General features: G+C 31.5%; 1 protein-coding gene across 5 annotated transcripts in view; it reads right to left on the bottom strand.

Moving 5' to 3' along the window:
• The window catches only part of LOC118190902 (sulfotransferase 1B1-like), a 246,669-nt gene that overhangs the window by 94,486 nt on the left and 134,452 nt on the right, over positions 1-17,731 (bottom strand). The window contains exon 2 of one of the 5 annotated variants that reach the window (XM_085807227.1): positions 7,785-7,946. The exons of 3 other annotated variants lie outside the window; for them this stretch is intronic. The gene's annotated coding sequence lies outside the window, so the exon portion shown is untranslated. Of the gene's footprint in view, positions 1-1,174; positions 1,329-7,784; positions 7,947-17,731 lie in introns of those variants that run through there. One more of the 5 variants, XM_035361698.2, reaches the window with a different exon arrangement.

Raw genomic sequence — 17,731 nt, 5'->3', positions numbered from 1 at the left:
CTTACATAAAAGAAATAAAAAATGGTTGGTTAATCGGGAGTTGATAGTAATGCACCACATTACACTTAACTAATTTATGTTAAATACAACATAATTTTTTATTAGTCAAGAATTAGTTACTTATTATTAATTTCTGACTGATAATAAATATCGGTTTTTTATAAGTAACTAGTCAACTCGTAGTAGTTACCTATGTAACAATTTACTCATAAAAAACCAATTTCCTAATAATAAATTTATGAACTTCTAATGAATTACTGACTTGATAGTTATCCAACTAAAGCTGAAAAATTAATATTAACAACTTTCATCTCACCACATCGTCTTCACAATACGGTATTTAGTTTATTTATTTCTGTGTCATATTATTTAAAATTCTAACCAGAATTTTTTAAATAATTTTTTCCTTAATTTTTTTAAAAACAAATTGGCGTTCGAGAATGATTTTCGAAACAATAATACTTGCGTATAATTTAATGGCAAAGCTCACATTAAAAAGAATCGAAAGACTTTGATTAAAAAAAATAAAATCTGAAAGCTTTCAGATTTTACATTACGCATAAAAGGGGAGATAGTTAACGTTTTGTTATCTTTATTTATTAAATAACATGTTCTTCGCATTTAAACCATAAAATTCAATTCAATAGCAATATCACAAAATAATTTAAAAATCAGAAAATCTTTAGAATTTCCAATACATAGTCTCGCGACAGTGTTGCCATTGCTCGCTTCGAAATCATCCAGTTTCAAAAATTCGTTAAAGTGTTACAAAATATGGAACCGATAATAAAACGAACTCCAAATTCGTTCTTCCAGATGCTCATATTCGGTGGAGACGTACCTCATTCAAAACTGGATGGCTTTAGGTACCGTTGTTTTATCACAATGCGAGAAACATACATCCATTTATGCAAGATTCTTCATTATTTAATTTCTTTAAATATAATACACGGCTCTAATATTTGATGGCAACAGTTTATTGCCCCTTTGGACTAAAAATTAGTCTTTTACATTTTTGCATGGATATCTTGAAAATGTTTGCGTCTTGACTGTACAGTTAAATTGTTTGATACTTTAGAAAAGTACCAAAACGAAAAAAAGATTAAAATTAATATTTTGTATGCTACTAATTAATTTGTTAGACATACAAAGTTGTTATGAAACAGTTTCTTACCAGATATTAGAGTTTACGGATCCGATGCTAAGACATTCTTCTTAGAATGGCGGAGCAAAAAAAACTGTGTTTACATGATCACTTCTCAAGCCTGGTAATATATTCATTATCTGTAGTTTTAATGCTGCATTATCACATGTGGTTCTTATCATGTGCCCAGTTGCAACAAAGGCTGCAATATAATAAAAGTAAGAGGCTAACAAAACAAAAATAAGAAATACGAGTTCCTATGCAACTGGAAACACGACACGAGACCTGAAGAGATCAACTTGATTTGATTTTTCGAAATAGCAACGTAAACGAAACATACTGGTGAGTTCAATGTTATCTTTTTGGAGTTATCATCTAACTCTCACTCCATCACGAAAATCTGAATGATTTGATGATTCATTTGCACTACATTATTATGAGTCACATAGAAGTTTTACGAATGCTGATATTAATACACGCTATTGTTGACGCAAAATCAGACATAACTACAGTATCTCGTAACAGTTTCGGACACTTGTATTTCTGAAATTTGTCTACATATATTTTGTACTAAATATGGAAACACAGACTCCATTTGTGTTCTAATATATTATTTTTTCCCTATTTTAAGACTTGGTTGTTAAAAAATAAATATTATCAAAATATTCTTTGCAATAATATGGCATATTCCAAAATGTCATATTATTGTTATCATATTATTGTCATATTATTGTCTGAGTTGCTATGTAAGTTACACATAATTATATTATGTGTAACTTACATAACAACTCAGACATTCGAAAGTTTTGTTGAGATGGTTTTGCAAGGCGGTGTTTTTTTATCATATTTTTTGTTTAAATAAAAACAAACCGCAAGAATTATCATATGTATTTGTAAATTATTACTCATTCAGCAAAACATACTAGCAATTCCATAGCTGATGTGAACATGGTAAAACGCTGCAAATTAAAAATTTCTACTCGAAATTTAACTATTCACGATATTAAAGATGATAAAAGTATTAAAAATATTCAGAACCCCTTGATGGGAAACATGTAATCGCCTCTGATGTATTAAGGATATTGTATGGAACTGTTCAAAATGCTCTAGAGGACAACGTTCCAAACTAACACGAAGAAATCGGAGATTTATCCTAGGAAAAATAAACAAAACCCTGAAACTAGTGCTATAAAACTTGAGGCGGATTCAGAAAAACGGCTCGCAATAAAATCTAACTTTAAAACTGCAAGAAAAATCATTAGGGTACATGGGTACAATGGACGATTAGCAAGAAGAAAAATCTTCGTCAACAAGAGGACAACGAAAATATGCCTGGCGTTTGTAAAATCCGTGGTAAGCGATGTTTTCTGACGCTGGAATGTCATACTTGTTTATAAGTCAAAATTTATTATATTTGGCTCCAATGGACGAATTGCAATGAGGCAAAAGCCAAATGAAGAACGAAATTCGTAAAATCTATCCTATTGTTAAGCAAAGACGAAAACGTAATGGTTTGGTGATGTTTCACTGCCCAAAACATTATGTAATGATAGGAAATTTACCTTTTATAGAAAATAATGTGGTTCAGTATAAATATATAAATCTTCTTAATGGAAAGTTGAAAAAAACTAATAACTTTGTAACTAAAAGAAAACTTAGAATGCAAAATACATTCCATTTCAGTCAGGATAACGATTTAACCACGCAGCCCTAAATGTTCGCTTCTGGTTATTATATCGTAATTCTCCTGAAGTTATCAAAAGTCCTCCGCATTTTTCGGACTTAAATCCTATCGAATATGCACAGAAAAAATTGGAGAAAAGAATACGTAAACATTGAATGTTCCATTATTTTCATGTTTTTATTAAATACAAACTGCTTGTGTCCGAATATTTATATGAGTTCCTTTTCAGAACTTTTTGAATAAAATAATATTTTTACCAAAAACGTTTTGAATAACTTTAAAAAAAGCACAGGTTTTAAAAAAGATGATCACTAGCATACTTGAAAAAAAATGTCATTTCACTAATATTTAGTTAACTGCAAATAAAATTAAAAAACACAAGTGTCCGAAAACAAAAGTGAGCCACTGTAAATGAACCTAAAGTAAACCATTTTATGGAATTTTTAACTCTTTTTTTTTAAACTTATTTTATTGCTTTCGCTTTGTTCACATAACATGTGAAATCCCATTCCTCCCAAAAAAGAGAATTTGAAAGCTTTCAGATTTTATATTACGCTCAAAGGGGCGTTTTTTCAACGTTTTGTTTGTTACATTTATTTATTAATTATCATGTTCGCACTTAAACCATGAAAGTGGTTAAACTTTCGCATTTAAACCATTCGACAGTAATATAACAAAATAATTTAAAAAGAGCACATCTTTTAGAATGTCTGATACACAGTCTCGCTCGCTGGAGATAAAAATGTTTTTCCTTTCGTACAGTGTTGCCACTGCCGCTTTGAAATCGTTGAATTTGTTAATCAAAAAATTGTTAAGGTTTTGCAAAATACGAAATCGATAATAAAACAATGCAGGGCTCTAATATTTTGTGGTAACAATTTGAAAAGAGAAAAGCCGTTTATAGGGAAACGCCAAAAAATGCCGAAACAAAATTGATAGACGTTCTTTAGGCTAAAAAAAGAAGAAGCAACTGCTATTTTTACAATAAGACCTTTACTGTTTTTCCAAATAAAATATTACACTGCATATCCGTGTAAGAAATTCAGCCATTTAGAAACACTAAACATTCCTTACTAATATTTTTACATTTATCAGTTTATATAATTTTATTTTCAACAAACGTTTTCGGCAAAAGCACTTTTTTGGATTTAAAGATATTCAGTCTATATGTTTAATCTTCTTCTGTTCAGTACATAAACAAACTAACTAGTGGCCAGTTGCTAGGCGAAGAAAATTTAGTATTACTGACCGAATCTCCGAAATTAGGAATAATCACCTTAGAATTATCTTCGTACAAATATTATGTGATATAAATCTCATAAGAATCTAGAAATAACGAATGTTTTTTATTCCAGAACATATTCCCAAATCTACGCTGAACATAATATATGTCTTCAACGTTTCGGAACTAATTTTGCAATAGAATCTAGCAAAGCTTCCGAACGATTATCGACAACATACTATATTACAACATCATCTTAACTTGCCTTTTCTAAAAAATATCGTCTGCTTGCAGACATTATTTTTTTCTATGAAATTAATCTCTTGTTTAGAGCCAGTGAGCATCTGCTATTACGGATTCGAAAGCTGAGCAATAGAGTTCAAAGTAATATTGTTTTAAATTATATAATTATAAAGCAGAGATAATAGCGAAAGTTTTTAAATAAGCTGTGAATAGACAAAAAGCTTTATGTTTAGCTTATGATCTGTTACAAACGGCAAAGAGTGCTTGGATTAGAGAAATTTAACTATTATCAGAGAAACTTCGGTTTTAGAAATTTTGGTTAAAGACAATGTTGGTGTCATTTTGATTGAATGGGAATAATTCATAAGGAATTTGTTCCTGGAGTGCGAAAGATGAAATTAAAATTTTCTATGTAAAAATAATTTTCTATATAAAAATATTGAGAGAATTCAGAGCATTAGGCCTAAAAGAGCTCAGTGAATAAGTGGTTTCTTCGGCTCTTCAGGTTCTGAAATTTTTCAGGTATTAAAACATAATCAATTCCCAATTAAGTGAGATGATACTGAGGATAATGTCCATGGTTAGTTTAAATTCTCTGTTAATACGCAGCTAGTTAAAAAATATATTAAAGAAGAATAACCCATATTATAATTCAGAATTATCCGCCCAGACAGGAAAGTGATTAATGACTCTGACTGCTGTACCGAAGGGCTCCGATTCGAATCCCGAAGAAGGCATGGATGTAAATTATCTGGCCGTTCATAGAAGGCAACGATGGCCCGCCTATTACTTGCCTCCATAAGTGACCCTCTCTTCGGACCTTAGTAGTGGCCAAAGCCTGTAATGGTTAGTGCACACCACTGGAAAAAATAATTGATAATTTGTTTTATTTGACCAGATAAATTAAATCAGAGTTCTCTGCGTCTACCGAGGGCGCGCATACCTTCCTCCTTTAATTTGTATCTTTCTGTTTCTTTCTATATTACTTCCTCACTTTACGATGAATCTGCTGTTTGTGTTTGTTTACATTATTCTTGTATTTCGGTAGGAGTCAAGGTGAAACGAAAGACTAATGGCTATACACTTGACTGTATAAGGTGTTCCTCCCGCCTTCTTAACGTGCCTTCGTGGTGTAGCGGTTCTGCACACTGGGCCGGTATCCAGGGGTCCGCGGTTCGATTCCCAGCGAAAGCGTTGTTAATTTTTCATCTCTCCGGCTTTCCCAATTAACCTAATGTCTCTACAGTGACGCCCGAACTAAAAGGGTGTTCGATGAGGATTCTCCACACCCAGGATTTGGCAACTGGGTCTCCCCCCAAAAACTCAAGTCGCCCTTTAAAAGGGTTATATAAGGTGTTCCTCCCTCCTTCTTAACGTGCCTTCGTGCTGTAGTGGTTCTGCACGCTGGTCCGGTATCCAGAGGTCAGCGGTTCGATTTCCGGGGAAGGCGTTGTTAATTTTTCATCTCTCCGGCTTTCCCAATTAACCTAATGTCTCTACAACTGAATTTTAAGACCAAGCAAGTTACTTTTCCTAGTTGTAGAGTCATCAGGTTTTTTTTTTTCAGCAAAAGACATGAAAAATGAGCAATGTCCTCGTCCGGACTCGAACCTAAATCTCTCGAATAGGAGGCGAGTATGCTACCGTTACACCACGAAGGCATGCTGGAAGGAGGAAGAAAATACCTCATAGACGGAACAATGTTTACAAATTCTGGATTATGTACAATTAATTATACCTATTGTTATAGCTAAAAAACCACTTCTAAATACTACTATTACGATATTACCTATTACTCATCTTAATTCCTGGAATTTTCTTTTCGTTTTGTATTTTCGATAAATACTTTTGTTTTATGCTGATGATCTAAGATAGCAATTTTTCCATCGTTCCGAAATAAACAAACTTTTATTTCGATTCGCGGCCCGGTTCATCCACTATCCATTTAAACCATCTTAGGAATTGAGTGTAAAATCTAAATGTGTAATGTAAAATTTCATTCTATCCTTTGTACTACACAGTATTTTGATACGTATAATACTGTGTAGTACAATGATAGTCAAGCCAATGATAATCCAATAATGTTTCGGCATTATCATTTCGAAAACTGTTAAGTTTCGTTATCCGAACAAATATCGCGCAATTTGGAAAACTTTTTGTTTCGTTGTTTTAGGTGACGAAATTTTTTATTACACAAAAATGAGATTAAGCTAGATTCTTTACATGGGTGATACTAGGTATGAAGTTCCAGGATAACTCAAAATGATGCCTAATCAGAGGGCAGTTATAAACACAAGAAAAATAAATAATACAAATTGTAATTAACCGAAAAATAGTAACAATTTACCTGTATTACGTAAATTAAATGAGCAGTCAAAAAAATTGTAAATAACGGAGGAAATCATCAGAAATGGAGAAAATAAGTTATAAATGTCATTAAAATAATATTTAACGCGAAAACGGTATCTTTGAGTTGTGAAACACATTTGAAAAGTGGGTTGGAATTTTTTGTTTTTATTTCATAACTAGTACCCGATGCTAATTAAGTTAGACTGAAAGTAATGTATCTAACAACAGAGGGAACGATACCGCTGTAATCCTTCTCTAATAACGATGCAAAAAGTATGATTCATAGTCACACATTTTTCAGTCTGATGCGATATGGAACGCACATAAAAAATTTCGATAGAAAAATAAGCTAATTTTCCCTCATTATATCAGCAACAATTACACGCTGTTTTTAATGATTTTCATTTTTCTATTCAAATGGTCGTTGAGGCTCAAGTCCCATCCAATATTTCACGTATATCCAATTTTAGTCGATTAAATGTGGCAAAAAAATTATCATAACCAATCAGAAATCAATAACGCGAACAAACACACAAACAGACATTCTTCTTTATGTATAGATGTTGTAAAACTAAGACATTTTTGATTAACCAAACTCTACGATTTAAAAGCGAGCACTAGCAACACTTTTCGAAATAAAGCATTTTTATCTCCAACGCCCCACACTGTTGCCACTCGGAAAAATAAGTGCCAATATTAGCGCTTTCAGAGTTTTTTAATTAATATTTCGGCTGGTTAAATTCTTACGAAGATGGGAATAGCCGAAATGGCTTCACCCGAATTTTTGGAATCGGGGATAATGTATTTAATGTTTGGCAATGCTATTTTTATTTCGTCGTAAAACGTAGAAATTTTTTATTAACCCACTCTAGGATATGAAAGCGAGCAGTGGCAACAACTTTCGAAATAAAGCAGAGTTTCGTCTCCAGCTTGCGAGACTGTTGCCACTCGGAAAAATGAGGGCAAAAATTATCGTTTTTCCGAGTTTTAAATTAATATCTCTGATTTTAGATTTTTTTTTTTTTTTTTTTTTTTTTTAAAAAAGTGGACGTCGACCTTTTCCAGAACCCAGAACAGAGCTGTAGAGTTTGGTGACAAAAGCTATAGTAGTGACTGAGTTATTAGAGGACAAACAAACATACTTTCTTCTTATAATAAGGTATTTCTCTCGCCTTCTTAGCGTGCCTTCGTGGTGTAGTGGTTCTGCACGGTGGGCCGGTATTCCAGAGGTCCGTGGCTAGATTCGCGGCGAAGGAGGTTGCTCATTTTTCATCTCTCTTGCTTCCAAAAAAATCATAATGTCTCTACAATTTAAATATTACTGATTACATGCAATTAAATTACATACTATAACGGATAGAAACAAGTCCTAAATACTATGAAATCATGCATTATGATTGTTTTTACCCCGAGCATTTTTCTTTTCCTTTTGTACTTACCGTAGACAGTTTTGTTTTACGCTGTTGGTTTGGATAACAATTTTTCACCATTTCGCAATACATAAACTTAATTCTAATTTTTTAAGATGCAGTCCGGTTAATCGGAAGTGGATTGTATCTCCTCCCTTTCACATGCGGGGGAGGATTAAAACAGGTATGATTTTAAGTCTTTAATGAAGGAAGTACAGAAAGGAAGGTAACATAATTTTATTAATCTTATTTTTATACATTGTTTTATAATACACAAATTTAACTTTTTTAGACAGTTTTAACTTTTTTTAAAAAAAACTTAATTTTGGTTTAGATGTGCTACAGTGCATGCCCGAGTAGAAACTTTGCTTCTATAGAAACAATATATATTTCTTGATAATATTCGTATTCTTCTCAGTGTATAGAATTTTATTTTCAACAAACTGTTTAGCCTAAGTACTTCTTTCTATGAAAAAATATTCAAACTCCATGTTTAGTTTTCTCCTGTTGAATATAAAAACAGAGGTGGCCAACTGGTGGCAAATGGCTAAGTGGGAAGAAAATTTATTCATACTGAACGAATCTCCAAATTCTTGTCTAGCCATCTAAAGATTATCTTCGTAGAAAGTTTATGTGAAAAAAATCTCATAAAAATCTTTATGTGATTACATGAAATAAATCAGAAGATTATGTGAAGTAAATCTCATAAGACTCGGTTAATCGGAAGTTGATTTTATTTACCCAGTTTCTCATATTCGTACAGAGTAATGCGGCAGTTATACAGTGCGGTGTAAAACCTAATTTTAAAAACACCATTTCACGTGAATAAATAATAACGTCACAGAGAAAAAGATTGTTATTTCTTTTTTTTTTTTTTTCGTACTAAACGTGTATTGTTTATCACACAGTTTCCTTAAATAAGGAGAATAGTTTTATGCTAACAGATTTGATGCTCTGAAATTTCTAATAGTGAAGCTATTAAAAATAAAATGTTAATTATGATTTGATAATTTAGATATAAAAGGAGTGAACAAGATGAAACAAGATGAACAGAAATGAAACAAAATAAATCTGCATGATCTGCATGTATGTTTCTCGCACTGTGAAAAAGCGACGGTACCCAAAGCCATCAAATTTTGAATAACGTAATCCTCCACCCGAACATGGGCACCTGGAAGCCCAAATTTATAATTTTTTTATTATCGATTCCCTATTTTGTAAAACTTTAACGAATATTTGATTAACAAACTCAACCATTTCAAAGCGAGCGATGACAGCACTGTGTAGAAAAACATACTTTCTTATACATACTTATCTTCAGCGCGAGAAACTGTCTATCCGAAATTCCAAAGATATGCTCATTTTTAAATTATTTTGCGACACTGCTGTTGAATTGAATTTTATGCGGTTTAAGCGCGAAGAACATGATATTTCATAAATGAAGCTAACACACAAAACGTTAAAAAAACGCCGCTTTAAGGCGTAATGTAAAATCTGAAAGCTTTCAGATTTTTGTTTTTAATTTCTATTTTATTTTATTGCTGCTGTTAATTATATTTACTGTTGACTTTAATGTACAAAAGATAATATACGGCTGTTTGTGGTAATTTAGGAAGTTGTTATATTAAATTTATTTCAATTTCTTTAAAACGTTCATAAAATATGCAGTCTATATTCGATAAGAAGTTACGTACTGCATTCTACTCTTTGCTACTCTATGAATCGTTTCTTAACTATAGCAAAAGTTTCTTTTCTAAAAATACACTGAACAAACGCTCTAACAGTGCCCTATCAACGCATTTGTTTTATCTTGCAATACATAGCGATACTGGAATCCATCATTTTTTGTGATATTAGCATTTTGATCTACGTCACTTTATTTTAGGATTTACACAAAATTTATTTCATAGTTTAATTCTGCCGGAATAAGTGTGTTTCATATTTTGTCCAACGACTATTCCTTATAAGTATATAAACTAAAAAAATTGCAAACTGATGATTATAGATCTAATATCTTAAAAAAGAGTTTGCCACTAAAATTTTCAGAAAGTTCAACTAATATTTAAAAGCGTTCTTAAGACATGAAACATCATAACAATAAAGAGAAAACGATTCTGTACAAGCTGCATTATGCAAGACATTAGATACATTTTTGACTAATTGATTACAAATTCAAAATGTTCTTAAATGATATCTCGTGTCACACAGATGGATTATTGCATTTTCTGAGCGTTATAAAGGACACTTTTTACATGTCGACTAAAATCACTTGATGGGTGCAAAACGGCACAAGATGAACGAGAAAACATTCCCGTAGGAGCATTCAGAAACCCCCATTTGTAAAAGAATTTAAGAAGCACATTGGTAGCTAAAAGAAAAGGATGTCAGAATGAACATTTACAAATTATATTTCCACTACATTGAATTATTTTTCTGCTTTATATAATAGTAGTGAGTAAAACGAATTTGGATTTGTTGAATTACGCAAAAGCATGTTAAGGCTACCAACTTAAGAATGCTTTTGTGAATTTCTAATGTCAACGGGCTCGTATTCAAGCTAAACATGGAAAAATCAAGAAAACACCCATCCAACCAGCCTGTTCGTGACGGTTTTAAGACGATCGAACTTCTCACGCTCAACTCTTAACCAATCACTCACTTTTGTTTTTTGAAATGAAAGAATAGACAGAAAGAAATATTAATGGTCGCTAGAAAGAATTTTTACCTATCAGGTCAATCATAGAAACTTAGAACTATAGGATCACGGTAATAAAAGTACATCAAACGATCAGTGTACTTTATCATACACAGTACAACCATAAAGTTTTAGAATTAAGTTCGTAAAAATGAAAGTTGAAGAAAACAAAATTCTTATAACCTTCAATATACAATCCTTGAGCATTCGAGCAGCTGTTTTATTTCTTTGCATATCTCATCTTTTGAATTTTTACTCAAGTCTCTGGTTACAGTTTTCTAAATCTTTTCGGTACTACTAAAATAAAAACTTCTTAACTGAGATTTTCCTTTAAAGAATAGTAAGTAGCTTTTTGGTGCCAAATATGATGAGAGTATAACAGAAAACTGAAAATTTTCTTTCTTGAAAATTGCTTGAGGCGAATGGAATTATATGATTGTGCATTGTATACAACTTCTTTCTATGCAAAGATATCAAGCTCCATGTTTAGTTCTCTCCTGTTGAATATAAAAACAGAGGTGGATAACTGGTGGAAATTGGTTAAGTGGGAAGGAAATTAAGTCAATTATTGAATTTATTTCCTCCAGGCATAACGCGCTGAATTTGCTTCAGCAATCTGTCCAATGGAGTTCATCATCAGTTCTTCAAGAACACGTTCCTCGTGTATTCTCGGTTTTGAATCAAAAACGGTCACAAACATTGTTGCTCCTCGAGATTGCTGAAATTGAAGTTTCTTTAGCCAGAGTGAACATTCTCCAGCCTAAGCAAGTGACTGCTGTTTTGTCTCAATCATAAGTAAAGAAATCATCAAAATTCATCTCTAGTCACAGTTTATTTGAACAATTTTGCTGTTCTTTCCGCTTTAGAGCAAGGCGTTGAACATTCTTTACTCAGCTTTCGAATCAGTAACAGCAGGTGTTCACTGGATTAAAGCAAACACTGAACTGCGCGTGAGAATTTGTTTGTAAGTATACAATATTTTAGGGAAACATAAGTTGAGATGTCATATTATTAGTGTTGTCAATTATCGTTTGGGGGGTTTGCTGGAATTTGTTAAAGAATTAGCCCTAAAACTTTATAGGCGAAGTGTGTTAAGTCTCATCATTTGTAATAAAGGCCAAACCCCAAATCTGTCATTGATCCATCAATATTTTTTAAAATCTTTATTTATTTATTATTATTTTTATTTCTTATGGGTATGTATTACTTTCATTACTTTTGTTGTATTAAAATACAACAAAAAAAAGTTAAAACTCCTTTCCTGCAGCATAAATGTGTTTGACTTACAGACAAAAATACCAGTTTATCCGGATTTTTCAAACAACCAGATGGATTATCTTTTAGTTAAACCAATATTTAGACTTCTTCTGCAGTCATTAGGAAACAAATGGAAAAATTCTAACTCAAAATAAGCCTTGACGAGAAGAATGAATATGAAAAAAAGTTCCATTCTTTATCCAACCAGAAATGGAAATATGACTGACATTAATGGAGTCATGCATGAATAAGTATATTGCTGAATACACTATTTCTTGTTATCCGGTCGTACATGTATGTGAACTTTTATGAAGATGCACACCTGCTGGGTCATTCATTACAGGAATGTCTTCACATGAATAACAAAACAAAGGAAGAATCCACTCATAATAAGCTGCAAAAGATAATTTGCTTGTAAAAAAACGAAGAAGGCTATTGTAAAATAGAATGCCATAATTGTTAATTATTATTTAAGTTACGTAGCTGAATCATCAGAAAGTCATAAAGAATTTTATTAAGGCAGCTTGAAGATGAAAATAGGAAATTTTCCTCAGTATACGTCGGAGAAGGAGAATTTCAAAATGAGTTAACATTAAATGCAAGCTTATTAACGTCACAGCGGAAATCATCTTGATAATTATTTTAAATTTGTTTTTGAATATGAGACATCTTCAGATCTGACATCATGTGAACTTTCGGAAAGCAATGAGTGATAACTGCGTAACAGATATTTGAGTTTTGTTTTATGTTTTAGAATTTTAAACGAATGATATAATAGGATTTACGTTTCCCATACTCATTTTTTTTAAATCACTGAATCATTAGTTATACGATTTCAAAATACATTTTTGTTTCAATTTGAGCTCATATTTAAAATTAAGTTAGAATAGTATATTTTTAATATGAGTAACATATTTAAAAAGTGCAAACCATTGCATAATAAAAGTTCAAGCAGAATAGAACTCCAAATATGCGGATTTTCCGGAACCCTCGCTCATCCGATTAAGTGAAAAATCTCCATTATAGGATTTTCTTCCTTCCTGTCTTCCAAATGCGTATGTACGGTAATGCAAGTGTGGGAATTTCTCCTTTTTCGAAAGAAGAAATTTGAGTTAAAATTAATTACTTTAAAGCACAAAACAAACTTTTTATAACACAATAAAATTTTTAAAAAATCGTACTCAAGCTATAACGAAATGCATTAATTAAAAAAATCAAAATATAATAACCCTAAAAATACATTAATTTGATTTTTTTTTAAATTTTTAATTTACGCAAATAATGTTACGAGTTCGCTTTTTTTCAGTGTTTGGAACTAAATCTCCTTTATGAAAATATTAATTTATACTGATCAATTTTTTTCCAAGAAGAGTGCATAGCAATGCTTGTCACTTAAATTTGAACATTAGGAACTCATTCTAAACTGATGTTTTATTTTTACTTACATAAAAATTCAAAATTTTCGCTCTTCAGTTTATGTATATCTTCTAGAACAGTTTCTTAAACTGTGGGTCCCGACCCCAGCTGGGATTGCGGGACCTTCAGTAGGGGGTCGCCAAAAATTTTAGCAATTTTGGAAATTTTGATATTTTTTTAACTTATTATAATAATTTTACAATTACCAAATATTTTTACACAAATTATCTGAAAATAGCTAAAGATAAAAACAAAAAAAAAAAAAAAAAAAAAAAAACGAAAACATTTCGACGCATTCGTTTTGTAATATAAACGTTCATTTTACTTGCTTTACACGTGACGCTGTCATTTCGTCTGTTACTTATTAAAAATTTTTATATTGTTCTGTGTCTTAAAATTAAAAATTAAAGTTAATGACCTAAAACTGCAATATTGTATTACAGTACAAGTAAAAAATTGACAGTTTCACTCACGCGTGTGTCGAATTTGCGCAATGCTTATGGGGTCCCACAAAATTTTAGTAAATATTATGGAGTCCTGGGGTCACGAAAAAATCTCAGTGATAATTCAGAATACATATAATACATTTATTTATTTATTTGCGTATATATATTTTCGTATATATATTTGCGTTATATTTGCATTTCATAATTTATATATATATATATATATTCTGAAATGCAAATATAACGCTAGGGATCAGAGGAGTGTGCAATAAGTTTAATTTCGAAATTTTTCAAAATTGATTTTTAAAATTTAAAAATGTCAAAAGAAATATTTTTCAGCATTAAAACATTTATTAAAACATTTTTGTATTTGGAAGTATATTTCTGTGACTAACAGTGGCGAAGATAAAGGCCGAACAAGGTCTTTATCGGTGTGATGTATAATGAATCACAATTCAGTGCGATTTGGTGTTTACCGAATCAACATTCAATGGATCCTTTTCACGACTAAAATATAGTTGAAATAATTCCTAGAAGAATATGCCGTAGACGCTACAAAAAGAGTAAGGTATTAAGGAGACGGTGGACATTCAAATGCTTCCTTTTTATTATTGTAATGAAATTTGTCATGAATATGTCCTCTGATAAAGTCTTATTTGCAGTGTCAGCCATTTTTTCGGCATGTCAACGTCCACAGACGATCCACAATTATGAATGGCTTTTCATGCATGCACGAGTACTTTTAGATGATCTTAAATGGATTTAGACTTCTGACAACGTTTACTGATAACATGCATTGACAGCACATTAATGAAACACATTCAAGAGTAAACTAGCATTACCAAATAATCTGATGTGGACATCACATGACTACTCAGAATATCTTCATTAAAATTCGTAAAATACGGAAAAAACATAAAGTATCAAATACAGTTAAAAACAGCTAAAAAAACATTTACGATTAAAATTAAAGTTTTTACGCAAAACCAAGCTATTTGGCCAAGGAGCTGGAAGACAAAATTTTCGGTGCCCAAAATCGAAAGCTAACTTTCCGTCCAACTGGGCGAAAAAGACACTGAAGCTGGAGCACCAAATGACTTATTTCACTATTCTACTAAGAGTTTTAAACGTAAACAAATGGCAGCCTCCTTAAGCCTAATGCCACTTTTAAATTGTTGATAATTCTACAACTATTGCAAGCAGATTTACTAAAGACATACAAACTGTAACTAGAGCATAAGAAGAACATAATTAAATCACTTTTAAAAGAAAAATGCTTAATTTACCAACATACAAGAATAAAAAAGGGCTCACTGAGGTGGTTAAGAAGGTATACTTTTTTTTGGTGTGGCCGATTGCAACAAAAAAGGAAGATGTGCAATTGGATCTTATAGCAGTCCCCTATACAAAATTTCATTGTTCTACGGCTAATCGTGCTGGAGTTATGCGAGATATATACATACATACGTACGTAGAGACGTCACGGAAAGAAAACACTTCTGAATCCATTTCAATTCCATTTTAGATCCGTTCTAAAAAAAAATAGGCCTTCATTTTTCCCGTACGTACAGACGTCACACAAGATATCGTTGGATGGATTGGAGAGCGGTCAGAATGGATATTTCCTTTGAAGTATGATATCCGAATTTTTTTTTGCGATTACAATAGTTCCTTTACTTTGTAAAAGGAAGTAATAAGACAAATTCACAGATAAAATACTAGCAATAGTACTTTCTAGCACTGAGAAAAGCTTTGTTATGATGCAAACAACGGTAAACTGAAGAAAGAAATGAAAGTATTTATAAACTAAAAAGCGACGGTTAAAAAATGAAAGCAAACATACAGAATGCAGTTACATTTACAGTTAAAACACAAGTTTGCAAATGATAAAAAGCGTTAATTTCAGAAATTAAAATATAGTAAATTAATGTTTCTCAAATGTTTGTTTACTTTTTCTGACATTTAATAGCCTTTTAAATGTTACGAAAAATGTAAACAAACATATTCAAATATTTATAACTCCCTTAAAAGGATTTTGTGCACAATTTTTTTTTTGCAATTAAAACCGTAGATTATTATTAATATAAAAAAAATCCCTCCCATAATTTTGGGTCTGTTTTTGTTCCATTCATCGCAAAGGACTTTTATGGACACCGTGCATAGCCCATCCACACACACTGGTTTCATCTAATGATACATTTCACAACTAGATATGCAATTAAAATAATTCCCAGGGAAATATGATGCGGAGGATGCAAAAGGAGTATGGTATTAATAATGTATTTTTAACATTTGGAAACTTATAAAATTATTTCTGTAAACATTCTTTTCGCATACCATACGTAACAAAATTGTAAATTATAGAATGTTACGCACATTAAATGACATGAAAGGGGAAAAAATTACTTCAAACTGATCTCACTTAATTTTGAACCTACCCTTTAATGAAAACCGAAAAATACAAGATACTCGAAATTTGAAATTCATTACTTCAATCAATATCCATCGTACGCGAATCAATTTTTCTTTCTGCTTTAAAAAAATGCGTATTAAATTTTATCAAATATAGCCATAGGGATCGGGAGAAAGCATAAAAAGCAAGATTTCGCTATTTTGAGTCAAAAAAGGGCGTTAGCCTATTCAGTCTATTAGTCTGGAAAAAGGATTTTGTGTGGAAAGGAAGAAAGGGAAACGGCGCATCACTTTTCAAATTGTTGCCGCCAAATATTATAGACCTGTATTATTTTGAAAGAAATTTAAAGAATGTAGAATGTGCATTTATGTATGTTTCTCGCATTGTGAAAAAACGACGGTATCTAAAGCCATCAAATTTTGAACAACCGAGTCCGCCACCCGAAAATGTGCTCCTGGAATTACGAATTTTGAATTTCATAATTTGTAAAAATTTAGTGGATTTTCGTTTAACAAGTTGAAAGATTTAAAGCGTGTAGTGACAACATTGTACGGAATAATACATTCTTATATCCAGCGCGCGAGATTGTACACAGTAAATTCTACAGATATGCTATTTTTAACTATTTTGTGATTTTGCTGTTAAATTAAATTTTATGGGGCGTAAGTGAGGAGAACATGATATTTGATAAATAAAGTTAACGTACAAAACGTTAATAATAAAAAGACAAAAGTTTTCCAAGTCATTTTTAAGAAAACTGATAACTGATATGATGAACTGAGAAAAGACTGAAAAAAAAAATAGAAAAACTGAATCTGATACTCACATAACACTGAATCTGATATTCTAAACACGCGCTGCAATGATGTTTTAAAATTTTTGTAATTTTTCTATTGAATTGCATATACTGTAAGTGCGGTGATGTTTAATAATAAAGCTAAAAAGACAAAAAGAAATGAGGTAAGCATGAGTGAATGCATAAAAGTCCTCAATAATCCTTTTGGGTGATCGTTAAAATCTTAACTCTTTCAGTTGTTTTTTAGAACTTCATTTTTTAAATTTAAAAATGCTAAGAAATGAACTTTTGTGTCATTTAAAACATTTTTACGACAGAGAGTATATAACCACGACTATTAATTACGAAAATAAAGGTCATATAAGGAATATAGACGCAAAATATGCGTGTACTTACGGCTTTTCTAAAACAACAATTGAACTCTCTACTTGGTCATATATCTATACTAGTAGCTTTCATCTACATGATAACACAGTCTAGTCTGAAGTGGGATTCCGTGTTTCAAATTTCAAAACTGAAAAACCAGACCATTAAACAGTTTATCATTTAAGGAAGCTTTCCTGACTCCCATCCGGCTGTTGTGGTTTTTTGTTTTTATCAACACAATGACTCTTCTTACGTTGCGGATGGAAGATCATCAGCTAGTGACATCATTCT

The sequence above is a fragment of the Stegodyphus dumicola genome, chromosome 1 (assembly GCF_044657685.1).
Source record: "Stegodyphus dumicola isolate Sdum_Otavi_A_Nest chromosome 1, ASM4465768v1".
Lineage (NCBI taxonomy): Eukaryota > Metazoa > Arthropoda > Arachnida > Araneae > Eresidae > Stegodyphus > Stegodyphus dumicola.
Note: the sequence above shows the minus strand (reverse complement) of the source record. Positions and strands in the feature narration are given on the sequence as shown.